Raw genomic sequence first — 14,417 nt, forward strand, 5'->3', positions numbered from 1 at the left:
GTCAATAGATAATATGGAGGAAAATACTAGAAGAAACACCTAAAAGAAATAAAAATGGTTGCCTCAAGGAAAGGGGACCAAGTATTTATTTGGAAGGGAGTCAGAGGACAGCAGTTTTTCATTATTATGCTATTTGGTTTTTCACAAGCATGAATTATTTTGAAAAATAAGTGAGGATGAATGGAACAGTCTTAAATTCTATATGTTCAAAGAATATTTGTGCCATTTCCTCTTTGCCTAGAAATGAAAAATGTTAATTTAGTGAAAACAGAGGATGAATACAGTTTACAAAAACAGTATAATTTGTGAATTTAATTTATTCAATTATGCCACTCATTCAGCATTGATCAACATCTATTAAAAATATCTTTGCATTTATAGAGGATATTATAACCCTTCAGATTCTAGTTAGAGTTTTTCTTAAAATTATTATTGACTTACTTAAGTTTAAACAAACAAAAGAGATTTTTAACTTTCCCTGTGATATTTTCATTGCTAACTTATCCAAACATACATGAAAATGTTTACATTTGGATAATGACAGGCTTATTAATTGCTCTAAGCTAAATTTCTTGAACTACAAAAGGTAAAATAAAATCTTAGGCCAGTGAAAAACATGAAACTGTTAAAGTAAGATTTCTTGGCTCAGATTGCTTAGAACGGAAAAACTGTAAAAACCATGATACTTACAGAGAATTCGCATCTTATTTTATAAAACATGATGTCTTCTTTAAGTAATAGTGACTAAACAATATAATAGTTATTTGAAAAAAATTTTTTAACTGTGCAGTAGTTTTTTTGTCACACAACTTTCTTGAGTGTTGGGTTTATTTTTTTCCCAAAGAAAAATCTCATGTATTCCAGTGAGCTAATTTGTAAGCCAAGCATTCCATCCCTCTCTCAATTGTTCAAACAAATCCCCAATGGCCTCCCTGAGTTAAATTAGCAGAAGAATAATATTTCATGGCTCATTAATGCATAGAATCAAGTAACGGATCCCAGCTCAGCAGTGTAAAGAGAGAAGCAATGGGGTGTGTCCCGTTGTGTTAACTCCACAGTGTGCCTATAGGCCGCAACCAAAAGATATAAATTAAGGATTAAACATAACTGTAAAGCAATTGGCTGACAAAAAAAAATAATTAAAAAGATATATTTTAACAGAAAGAGCTAGTGCAACTTAAATTTTTCTCACTTTTTTAGTAGATTAAAAATACCTGTTTTTATTTGTAGGCCAAATTTCTGCTGCAATTCAACTGTACTTTATGTTTACAAGCCCTCCTTTGCCTCTCTGAGCAGTAATAGTATTCATATTTGTATTCTATTAATATTTGAATACTTATGTGCAAGAGACTTCATATTTTGAGCCCTTACACTCAAGTGACTTCTCCAGTTGCATACTGAAGGTGTGCATACCCCCAGGAGAAGCACAAGACAATCTTCTGGGGATATGTAAAGAAAAATATTAGGGGGGCGCCTGGGTGGCGCTGTCGGTTGAGCGTCCGACTTCGGCTCAGGTCATGATCTCACAGCTCGTGAGTTCGAGCCCCGCGTCGGGCTCTGTGCTGACAGCTCGGAGCCTGGAGCCTGCTTCAGATTCTGTGTCTGCCTCTCTCTCTGTCCCTAACCCACTCACATTCTGTCTCTGTCTCTCTCAAAAATAAATAAAAAAAAAAAAAAAGAAAGAAAAATATTAGGATTTCCATATCCATTTTTTTTTTTTTGAAAAATAAAAAATAAGGTGAGGGTCTATATTTAACATACAAATTATCACTGGCATCCTTGCTCAGTAACTATATAAGAGACCCCACATCTCATACAGTGAGAAAAACATCCTGAAGAAAAAGTAAATAACCCAGGCACAGAGGAATAAATGGCGGTGTCCTCATGCACTCATTCTCTTATGTCGGCAGGTTACACCTTACAGCATTTTACAAGAGAACCAATTAGGAGGATTTGCAGATTACATTGCCAAGTTTCATTTAAACTAACTTTCACAAGAACAAAAAATTAATTTAAAATATTCTAACAAAGGGGCGCCTGGGTGGCTCAGTTGGTTTGAGCACCTGACTTCGGCTCAGGTCATGATCCCACAGTTCGTGAGTTTGAGGCCTGCGTCAGGCTCTGTGCTGACAGCTCAGAGCCTGGAGCCTGCTTCCAATTCTGTGCCTCGCTCTCTCTCTGCCCCTTCCCTGCTCATGTTCTGTCTCTCTCTGTCTCAAAAATAAATAAAACATTAAAAAATTTTTAAATCTTCTAATAAGGACATCACATATAGAAGATAATACCAATGATGCAAACATGTAAGTGCACAAGAAAATGGCAGCATGGAAAGTTCTACTCCTGGTATAAGTTCCTTATTGTCCATATTATGAAATAAAAACAAAGATGACCTAATTAGATCAAAGAGTTGGTCAAATTTCAAAATTATCAGAACTATTTAAATTATTCTTTTATATCCACATTCAATTATGAACATTCTCATGCATATATTTTTCATTGTGAATAACTAGTCATGATAACATGCAATCCTTACAATTAATTAACCTGACATTTTAAAACGTCTCACTTTTGCCTTATTCTTTTTAACTTTTGTATGCTTTTTGTAATGTATGAAATATTTTACCATTATTTATTTCAGTTACGTTTTATTTATTAAAAAGGCAGGTTAGTGGATCAACAGCATGAACATAGAATCAGACTGCCAAATTCTGCTACTTACTACTGATATAGACAACTTATTTAATCTCTCTATACCTCGGTGTATGTGTTTTTGTTTTTGTTTTAAGTTTATTTATTTACTGTGAGAGAGACAGACGAGCATGAGCAGGTGTGGGGCAGAAAGAAGGTGTGGGGCAGAAGAGAACTCAAAGTAGTAACCCCACTGAGGCAGGTATAGCAAAATAACCAGAAACTAAATAGGAAACTGCCTTCTAAGGATCAATTTCCCCAGAAAGGGCTCCTGTGATCCTATAATAAAGTGGTTCCCAAAGTTACTGCTAATTTGGGTCCCTCTCATAGGAAAACTAAAATTTCCTTAGTAGGAAATTAAGGAAGCAAATGTATCCCCAATTCCTCACAGTATCAAAAGCCTGAAGAATTTTCCACACATCAGGATCCATATGAAGGACTTGGCATTTAGCACCCACTGTGCCATTTCCCAAAACCACCAAATTATCATTGCCCTTTTCAGATAGGGCATCCTAATGTTACTTACTTCCCAGGCAAACTGTGGGAATGCTACATTCATCATTTCACATATTTTCAGAGTTGATTGCATTGGTTGAATCTGAGTTCAAACCTTGAAAAACTGATTTTTAGATTTTTCACAGTTGTAGGAGAAATTGGTTTGTTTTTTTTTTTTTTGAGAAATTGTTCTTTTTTAGGACTAGAAAGATGAAAGCATAATTACTTTGATGAAACAGTAGAATATCAGTGATTTACTCATACTGAGCTCAGCATTAAGATCATGCTGTTTCTTTAGCATTTTCTGACTGATAAGGCAGGAACCCCATGAGTCTAAAAATTCTGTATCAACAACTAATGGGAATGAAACTGGGCTCTGATGTTGAAGGGCTTAGAGCACCTATGAGATTAAAATGCCAACTGACCACGGGCCAATTTACTGTTTAATACTAACACAATGCCCAAGTCCACCACACAGCTCATTTGATTCTGTAGGACGCTGGTCTCTCACCGAAGTGCTGCCATTTTGCAACAGTACAATCTATTGTGGAGGGCGCCAAAGACCAAGTGCTTTCACATCACTCCAGCACTTATACTGACACATTTTAAACTGGATATTTCCATTCTTATTTTGGTACTCTTGTCATTACTTAAAGTACAAGGTGTGCCCTAAAAGCTACTTTGTAAAAATGCACCTGTTGAATATCCCTCTACTTGTATTCTCTGAAACTAGGCCATTTTGGCTGTATCTTTGAATAATATAATAATGTGAGTTAATATTTACTTACTCAGTGGGGGGGGGGGGGTACAACACTGAGTGCTTTTACTTAATTTAATTCATCCAACCCCCTTGCTATTATTAGATCAGAGAACTGAAGGTTAGAGAAGTTAAATCATTGGCCCTAGGTCACAGAGCTGGTGAGTATCATAACCAGTTTGGTTTGGGAAGGGGGAGTTCTTTTAACTTGAGAGTGGGGAGAAGAGGCAGATGGAGAGAGAAAGAGAATCTCAAGCTCAGCATGGAACCCAACGCAGGGTTTGATCCCATGACCCCAGGATCATGACCTGAGTGAAAATCAAGATTTGGATGCTCAACCAACTGAGCCAGCCAGGCGCCTCAGCACCAATTTTTTAAGTAAAGAGAACTGGAGCTCACTCATACTATTTTTAATGTTGGGAAATCAATATTTTTATTTATAGTTGGAAAGCCCTATCATTAACTTTGAGCTTGAATGTCTTATCCTGACCCCACAAAAGGACTCCAGAATCACCCTAGAGCATATAATAGATTTAGATTACTCACTTTTTAAGGAGCATAGTTTTGAATTTATCCCAAGGATATTATATAGTCAGTCAGATGCCTAGAAAGATCACTTCTACTCATTTGGCCATATTATTCATTCATCCTTAGAAGAAAAAAACAAAAAAAGATGGAAGTATAACTTTCAACATGCACTGAAGATACTAAAAGTGTTAACGCACTTAGAACCTGATGTTTTCCCCAAACATTCTCTGAGCAAAATTTGATTCCTAGTGTATCAGGAAAGATTCAGATTTCAGCTCCTCCACTGGACCTTGTGTGTGTGTGTGAATTTGGACATGTTACTTACTTTCTGAATCTCAGTTTCCTCCTCTGTAAAATGGAAATACTCTACCTTGCAGGGTAGATTAGATGATTAGAATAATGAGAACTGAATTTCATATGTTCAAAAATTTTAGCCATCTATCATCATTATCATCATCCTCATCATCATCAGAACTTCTTCTAATGGTCAGAAAGCTTCTTAAGATCATCTTTCCCCATACATAACAGCAGGGATTACACCAAAGACAGCTCTGTAAGATCACAGACCTTCTTTAAATAATTGGATTCATATTATCTCTCTTTCTCTACATGATGACTTGTACAGTAAAACACAATCGTCTTCTTCCTCTTTTTTACCCTCTGAAACTAGAATTAGAAACTATTCCCACATGTTATCATAGATTCTTCTCTCAATAAGAGAAAACTTGGATCCCCACTGATGTATGGAGTTCTATTCTTTAGTTTTGTGTTTTTTACACTTTCCATCAGGTCTCAGCTTTTGTATTTTTGTTCTAATTATTTTTGAGGGTCAACTTGATACAAACAGAAGGGTATCAGGGCTGAGATGAGGGGTTATTCACTTTCCCCGAGACTGTGCTTCATGATAATGATGTCTCTGCAGCCCAGGGAAGAAGGTATTCCAAAATAGGAGAGAAGGTTTTGGGCCTGTCTATGAGAATTCTCTCAGTTGAACAATTAGTAGATGGGACAACATTCTGGGAAGGCACACAAATAATCTCACTACACTGCCACCTCAGAATGACAGTTTATTACATAAACTGTGAACCTTGTTAAAAGATTGCTAGTCACTGGTCTGAGCTGAACAGGAACCCCAGCACTTGCGGGTTTAACTATCTTAACTAAAACACTGAGTCCTACAGATAGCTGTCTGTATGTCAGAGAATTACTTTAGAATTGGGGGAAACAGTTTAAGACCCTAAAGTAATGGGCAGCATATGACAGATTCCCCTACCATGAAAAGATGACCGATAAGAACTATAGATAATACTGAAGTATACTCATTTGTGGAAACTTGTTGAGGAACCATGTGTGTGGAACCATGTTGCTCATTGAGGCTGCATGGGTAAGGATTGGTATATGGTGGGTATGTTGAATATAAAAGACAGGGGTCTGATCATAAAACCTGTGGGGCTAGGACCAGAAGTAGAAATAATGCAGTTATTTTTTAAAAACTTTTATCCCAGAATATTTTATTGCTAACTCTTTTAGCAAAGTCTAGTAAAATGTTAACATAATAACATTAAGTTAAAAATAAATTTTTGTTGTAACTCTATGAAAGAAACATTAAATGATTAGGAAAATAAAAGATAAAAAAATGTTTATACACAAAGTAATAAACATGTAATAGATAAAGAGTAAAAGTAAACTCTGTATTATATTTTTAATTGGTTATGGAAAGGTTTAAATGATCAGAAAGCAATAAACATAAAATTTCATAATTCAAATTTAAAATAACAATAGTAATAACACCCTACAATTGCATCTTAAATTATGGCTTATAACACTGATTGACATGTTCTAAGATCTACTAATTTGCAAGTATGAAAGTTCAGTTTGACCACTACATACCCATTAGAACAGTAAAAAAAAAACAAAAAACAAAAAACAAAAAAAAAAACAACACAAAAACAGAACACTGCCAACACCAAATGCTTCAGAGAATGTTGAGTAACAGTGACTCTGCTTAGTCATTACTGGTGGGAGTACAAAATTGTATAGGCTCTTTGAAAGTTTGGGGATTTCTTACAAAACTAAACATACTCTTACTATATTATCCAGCAATCACACTCCTTGGTATCTACTAAAAAAAACTGAAAACTTATGTCCACATGAAAACCCGCACATGGATGTTTAAAGCAGCTTTATTTATAATCACCCAAACTTAGAAACGGGAACCCTCTTGCACTGTTGGTGGGAATGCAAACTGATGCAGCCGCTCTGAAAAACAGTGTGGAGGTTCCTCAAGAAAGTAAAAATAGATCTACCCTATGACCCAGTAATAGCACTGCTAGGAATTTACCCAAGAGATACAGGAGTGCTGATGCATAGGGGCACATGTACCCCAATGTTTATAGCAGCACTCTCAACAATAACCCAATTATAGAAAGAGCCTAAATGTCCATCAACTGATGAATGGATAAAGAAGATGGGGTTTATATATACAATGGGATACTACTTGGCAATGAGAAAGAATGAAATCTGGCCTTTTGTAGCAACGTGGATGGAACTGGAGAGTGTTATGCTAAGTGAAATAAGTCAGGCAGAGAAAGGCAGATACCATATGTTTTCACTCTTATGTGGATCCTGAGAAACTTCACCACTGTGGTACAGGATGTTGATGTGGGGAGGTTGTGTGTGTGAGGACAGGGAATAATAAAAACCCTGTACTTTCCGCTCAATTTTTCTGTGAAACTAAAACTACACCACTCTTCTTTAATAAAGTCTATTAAATTTTTTTCCAGTTTGTAATATGCCTATAAATTCATATATATTTAATTGCATGTTGAATCAACACATAATACTGGGTTTGAGATACATAAAGTCATAAAACAAAAGTTATGCCCCTTTATCCCAAGAAAATGAGTTTAAAAAAAAAAAATACCAAATCCAAAATCTTTAGTGTCTATGTTTTCAGAATAAATGTCATGCCCCTTAGAATTCTAGAAAGTTACTATGTGAGAACTAAAATGCAGTTTCCTTAAACTAAAAAGTAATAATTAAACAAGATCACATTTGTCATCTATAAGTGTTTCTCCCATGGTAACTTATTCATTGGATTATGGATCTCAGTTCTTTGGGGATAACAACAAATCCATATAGAAATTCTACATAGATTCAATGTCTCCACTCCCAACTAATCTGACAGATGTGCATAATCGTCCATGTTCAAATGTCAGATGGTTCCCTGGTAATTATGTACTGATGCTAAAGAATAGACAAGTTACTTCAGAAAAGATAAGTATAAATTTAATATTAGAAATTTCCCTCCAATTTTTTTTCATTCTTTATCAATATACAATCATTATGGGTCATTTTCATGTGTAGGCTTCTCAAATACAGAAAGGCACAAAGCAATGTGCTCATCCCTTCTGGAAGCAACAAAGGACATAAAGCTTATTGTCAATATCTCATATCTGACCACATCCTGGGAAACCTACTTTGTCTCAGATAAATTTTCTAAGATTTAAAATAATGGTATACTCTAAAAATTAATCCAATCCAATAATCCTTGGGGAAAAAAACAATAAGGAAATGGTTCATTCTTAGAAATATGCCCTTTTAATGAAGATTATGGTGAGCAATTTATATTTTTAAGATGCTTAAATATTCTAAGAGATCTTGATTTACTCTTTTAATACACAGCTCCACAAAATTCAGCAAAATTTTATTTTTAAACAGGCCAAGAAAAGTAAACTGAAATGTAACATTGTGTGTGATTCCTTTAAAAATGTGTGTAAAATAAAATATGTATATAAATATACATATATGTGTGTGTGTGTGTGTGTGTGAAATCAAAATTAGAAGCTTTCTTCTTGCCATTAAAAAGGGGAACAGTCAAGGAAAATAATATGTGTGAGAAATCTAGCAATCCAAAATAGCTATTATATAATTGTGTTTATTATACTTGGCTGGCCAATTTGTTGAACGTATCACTCTGAGAGGGAACATTTATAATCTCCTACTGCCATCTTATGTAATGTTTTGTCATTGCACAATACAAAAGGAGGAATATACATTAAGGAAAAGCAAGAATACTTTCTGGAAGTTGTATATCAACTCACATTTCTCACATAAAAATTAAATACCTATTGTCCTATCACCTACCTATTTACAATAGGATTTTTTTTAATTGGGTCATTGAGCAATTATTAATAATTCCTTTTCTATTAATTTCTTAAATTTCCTATTCTGATCATACTTATATATTTTATATACAGTTTATTGTAACATAAAATGCTACGTACATGCATTGGAAATACAAAAGCTAGAGACTAAAATGTATAACAATAAAACAAAAACAAGACACAGTTCTATTCACTTTGTAGTTGTTACTTTGTTTTATTTTTTGTTTGTTTGATTTTCATAGTTCTATTCTTTAAAGTAACAGAATTCAACAAACTTTCTTACGGAAGTTTATCCTAAAATCAGCCAAGTCACAGTTTTAAATAGCAGAATTTTAATTTAATGTGCCAGTTTTAAGTACATGCCAGCATTTAAATCTAAAACTCACAATGTAGGGGAGTTTTGGGTGGCTCAATCTTAGGCATCTGACTCTTGACTTCCATTCAGAGCATGATCTCCCAGTCATGAGGTCAAGCTCCATGATGAGTGTGAAGCCACTTGGGATTCTCTCTCTCCCTCTCTCTCTGCCCCTCTCCTACTCATGCTCTCTCTCTCTTTCTCTCTCTCAAAATAAATTAAAAATGAACATTTTAAAATAAAAATAAAATCACAATGTAAGTTCACAAATTTGTATTGATTTTTCTATAAATTCTAGCACAACTCATTTTTAATTCATAGCACTAATCAATGACTATCCAAAAGACCATAATATACAATGCAGTGTGGAAAGCTGTCCATAGGAGAGTCTCCCCATTCCTATTTGACTATTTAACAACAACATCCCAACTACTAGAGAAATATACCAATTAGGAAAATTAGGAATGTACTCATTCACAAATAACTAAAACAACCACAACAACAAATGAACTAATCATGGCTTAAACAAATAAAAGTTCATCTCCACAAAGAGTATGTTGCCTTTGATTCTATTTCTTAACAATGTCATCAATTACTAAAGCTCTTTCCAGGCTTCCATTCCGCCATCCTTAGGATATTGACCTTTGCCCTCATGCTTGTCACTTCATGGTCACAAAATGGTTACCATCATTCCAGACAATAAATCAATGTCAAGACTAGAACAAAATGAAAAAATAGAAAGCACCAGATGCATCCATCCCCAAATTATTGTTAATCTCATGGCCAGAACTATTCCATTTGCCCATTTCTAGCTGCAAGGGAAGCTGGGGAAAAGATATTTAGTTCAGCATAAGTCACTGCAAACAAAATTAGCAAGATTCATGGGAGGAATGGATAGTAAGAAGAAATAAACAATGTCTGCCATAAGGAATGAGATTAACATTGATCTATAATTAAGACCTTCTGTCCAGATGGTAGGTTAAGCTGTAGCAGGAAGCATCCCTCTCTTTCCAAACACATACTAATCCTAGGTAACATGTTAGGGAAGATATACATTAGCTAAGCTTGAAACAAGTAATAGAAATGTTCCAGTGCCATACATAAAGAGAACGAATAATAATGGCTGGGAGCTGAAGTCCAGATTCCACAGAGGTAACTGGAATGCTTATACCCAAAAGGCAGAAGTGGAGATGCCAAACCCAATGCACATGTAAGAGCTGGCACTGACCTGGAAGGAGAGGTCTGGCCAGAAGAATACCTCCCACCAATGTAAGTACCCACACAAATATGGGCAGTGAACCCCAGACCTGGGCCAAACCAGAGTCTTCTGTAAGAAATCAGAGCATCTAGCCTGAATTACATGCGGGTGTTGAGCCTGAATTCTGACACAACTCACGCAGAATAAAAACTCCAAGGAGAGATGCTAAATGAAATGGTCTAGAACAGATTAACCATGTAGCATACTATAACTGGGGACCAGGAAACCTCCTCAAAGGGACACCTTCATAATCCACAGCACATAGATGATAATTACTACAAAAAATGAAGTTGCTGGCAAATAAACAAAAGCATAAAGACATGCATGAGTGGCACAATCGTCCTCAGGGATCCATCCATATTAGAGCAATCTCAAGGGGTCTTTTCAGAATCTGGTCTTTGTCAGACTCTTTTCAACTTTAACAAATAATAACCATAAACATAATCCATACTAGGTCCTTGGGAGTTAGGGAAGGGAAAATAAAAAACTACAGAAACAAAAAACTTGACTTGCCTCTTTCTTCCCATGACCCTAAAATGAGCTTACGTGTCATTCACAGAAAACAAAAGGGCTAAAGGACATAGAGTCATTTACAAGAATAAATCAATATAAAACCAACTGAATTTTAGAGAGTTAAAGGATATAGAACAGAGGTCATAACATTGAAAATTGCAAATATATACTCCCTGGTCCTGTAATTCTCTACAACACCTTCACAAAGATGAATGTAGACCCGATAAGGGCATCAGCTAAAAAAAGAATCTTAAAGAGGATGAATTTTCAGCTGAATTTGGAAAGATCTGTGGGGACAGGGCAGAGACACAAATTATCAGAATACTGCTGACTCATCTTTCTATATTCACAGGCTTGTGCCCAATCCTAATTGTACAAATTTAAATGAGTTTTACAGAAACTGGAAAAATTATAGATGTTAACATTTGTCCAGTAGATGGAAGATCAGTATTAGGGGCAAATGTTAAATGAATTTGCTTCATTTCATAGAGAAGACACATGAGTGTTCAGTTGAAATTCTTCTTTCAATGTATTTAAGGTGTTTTAGGAGAAAATTAAGTTTTTGTTCTCAAGAAGAAGATCAAAATTGGAATACAAATGATACACAAAAGGAATAATCTGTAACTTTCAAGAAAATCAACTCTTAAATAAGCTATCACATCAGGAACTAACTTTTGTTTCCATATTTCTATTAAGAAAGAATGAATCATGATGGGATTATGGAAAATTTTCATGTTCTTATTTGTACCTTGCTGAATTGTCTAAGTGTGCCTAAGTGTGCATTGTCTTTTATAATAAAGGAATATCAAAAATAAAAATTTAAATGTTAAATAACATGGTTCAAATGATCAGTTGCCTGAAAAACAATACTGGAGAATGTAGAAGTCTCTCTAGGTCTTTTGTTCGATAAAGAAAAAGCCATTCCACAAATTAGATTTTATGTCAATAAATTTTGATAGAATATTAATCATTCTTAATAGATTCAATTAGTTCCTCAACATCTAAGCGATAATTATTAAATCTTAAATGTTCAATCACTTGATAGTTATTTAACTTCTTTAGCAACAGTTATGGCTAGTAGATTAGGTGGGAGGTTCCTCCTTCAAAGTAAAAATATTCAAAAGAATAAGCCTAATCAAGAAAAAAATACATTGTGCTGACCTTTTCAGGAAAAAAAAAAAGAGTAAATAAAACATAATAACTGCCCCACCTACTCACTTTCCAGGTCTTTAAATAATTTCCTTTATATATGAGAAATAAATATGACAATAAACATACAGGAATAGATTCTCAACAATGACCACATTCTGCTTCATATATAATGAACTATAAAAATTGATCAACGAAGTTACAACAGAACATAAATAAAATAATTCTTTCACAAATAGCAACAGGCCACATAAAAACTGGACAAAATCCATTTATAGTAATATATAGCACTTCTTGCTAAGACAATGACACACAAAGAAACACATATATGTAACAGATCAATTTTCAGCCTGGTTTCCTAAGATAAAAGTATCTATACAAATCACTGTTAAATCAAACTCAATTACCAAGTCAATTTAAACCAAATTAGGCCTAAAGCCACATAAGGCTCCTCTGGTTTCCTAGAGCTAAAAGGATTATTAACTAAATAACCTGAATCATTCCTCTAATTCTATTTTGCATATTTGGCCTGAGCTTCCTAAAGTTAATTCAGAGAACTGAATTTAGAGGACTAGGCTGAGGAAATTCTACTCTGATGTCATCCTTTTCAGAGTACTAAGGGGCAGAGAATCAGAATTCAGAGATGAAAAGCTAATAAAATGTTGGGCAGCTAGGCAGTAAATACATCCGGACAATCAGTGCCTCTTAGCCTGGCTGCATATTTGAACCTCCTGGGTGGTCTTTTTTAAAGTACCAGATCAATTAAATCAGATGTTTTAGAAATTGAGCCCATGCTTTTTTTTTTTTTTTAATTCACCAGAAGATTTTAATACAGAGAAAGGATTAAAAAGTGTATCAATAGATGATAGCAAATAAATTCAGGTTTAATGCATTCAAAACAGAGAATTGTGTTCCAAACCAAGAGTCTGCTCCAAAGGGAATTAAAACACAAATATGATAATTTTTATAACTCCAGAATACAAAGGTGACAATTTATAGTAGCCAAGACACCAAGAAATTACCAGAGGGGCTGATTACTGAAATACTGAAAGAAACTAAAGCAAAAATTCTCCCTGGAGCCTTACTCTTCAAGGGGCCATGAGAATAGCTAATAAAATCAAGCGGTGGAGTAATGAAGCTGCTGGTACTTCTCTTCTATGCTAATGAAACTCAACAGGAAAAAAAAAAAAGGAGGGGGTGTCCAGAATGAACACATCTGTTGTTATGCGGGTGTTGTCACCAACCTCAAAGTAAAAAGCCTTGAAAACAACTATGTAAACAATCTTTTAAAACATTCATCCAAATTTGGGTCCTATGGAAACCCCAAGTCCATTTACCAATAAGATTTATTTTTCAGTCTGAACAATTTGGAGGAGAACTTTAGTGACCTTGAACTTTCACAGAAAGTTTTCTAAATTTTCTGATGACCCTTAACATTACCCAACTGAGACTGGATCAATAGTGAGAAATTGAAATTAACCATTACGGATGAAGATAAAAAGGTACATTTCAGATAAACAAGAAAGTATAGAATAATAATAAACACATGTATACTCACTACCTAGCTTAAGAAATAAAACATTAAAAATAACAGTTGAAGTCTTCTGTGTTCTTCCTCTCCCATTACCTCTCCCACCCTTACCAGCCCTCTCCAAATGAATGGAACAGTCCTGATCCTAAATTTGGTGTTTATTAATTCTATGAATGTTTTTATAATTAACCACATATGTTTAAATCTCCAAACAATATACAGCATGGTTTCTTTTATGATAAAATTTATAAAAATAGTATCATATTATATGTACCTTCCTCATATATACATTTACTTTTTGAATTTTTTTAATATTTATTTTTGAAAGAGAGATAGACAGAGTCAAGCAGGTGAGGGGCAGAGAGAGGAAGACACAGAATCTGAAGCAGGCTCCAGGCTCTGAGCTGCCAGCACAGAGCCTGACGTGGGGCTCGAACTCACAAACCGTTAGATCATGACTTAAGCCGAAGTCGGAGCCACCCAGGCACCCTTTATACATCTGCTTTTATATTCTATATCGTATCACCTAGTTTTCCCATGTTTATACACATAGATAATTCATTTTAACTGATATATAATAGCTACGTCATACCACAATTTGTCCATTATCACACTACTAACATACTGAAATACATATCCTTACATGACTCCTGAGTAGCAGCAGGAGTTTCCCCAGACAGTGCTTTTCAAACTTTACCATACGCATAAATCACTTAAGGATCTTATTAAAATGCAGGTTCTGACTTAACAGGTCTGAAATTGGATCTAATCTGTATTTGTAACAAGTTCCTAGCATATGCTCTAGGCTATACTGTCCAATATGATAGTCACTAGCCATTTGTGGCTGTTTAAATTTAATTAAAATCAAATAAAATTTAAGATGTAGTTTCTTACACTAACCACATTTCAAGTGTTCAATAAGTTACTGGAGAGCACAGACATTTCCATCATCTCAGAAATTTGAACTACTGGACAGC

This window comes from Panthera uncia (genome assembly GCF_023721935.1).
Source record: "Panthera uncia isolate 11264 chromosome B2 unlocalized genomic scaffold, Puncia_PCG_1.0 HiC_scaffold_24, whole genome shotgun sequence".
In the NCBI taxonomy this organism is placed as follows: domain Eukaryota; kingdom Metazoa; phylum Chordata; class Mammalia; order Carnivora; family Felidae; genus Panthera; species Panthera uncia.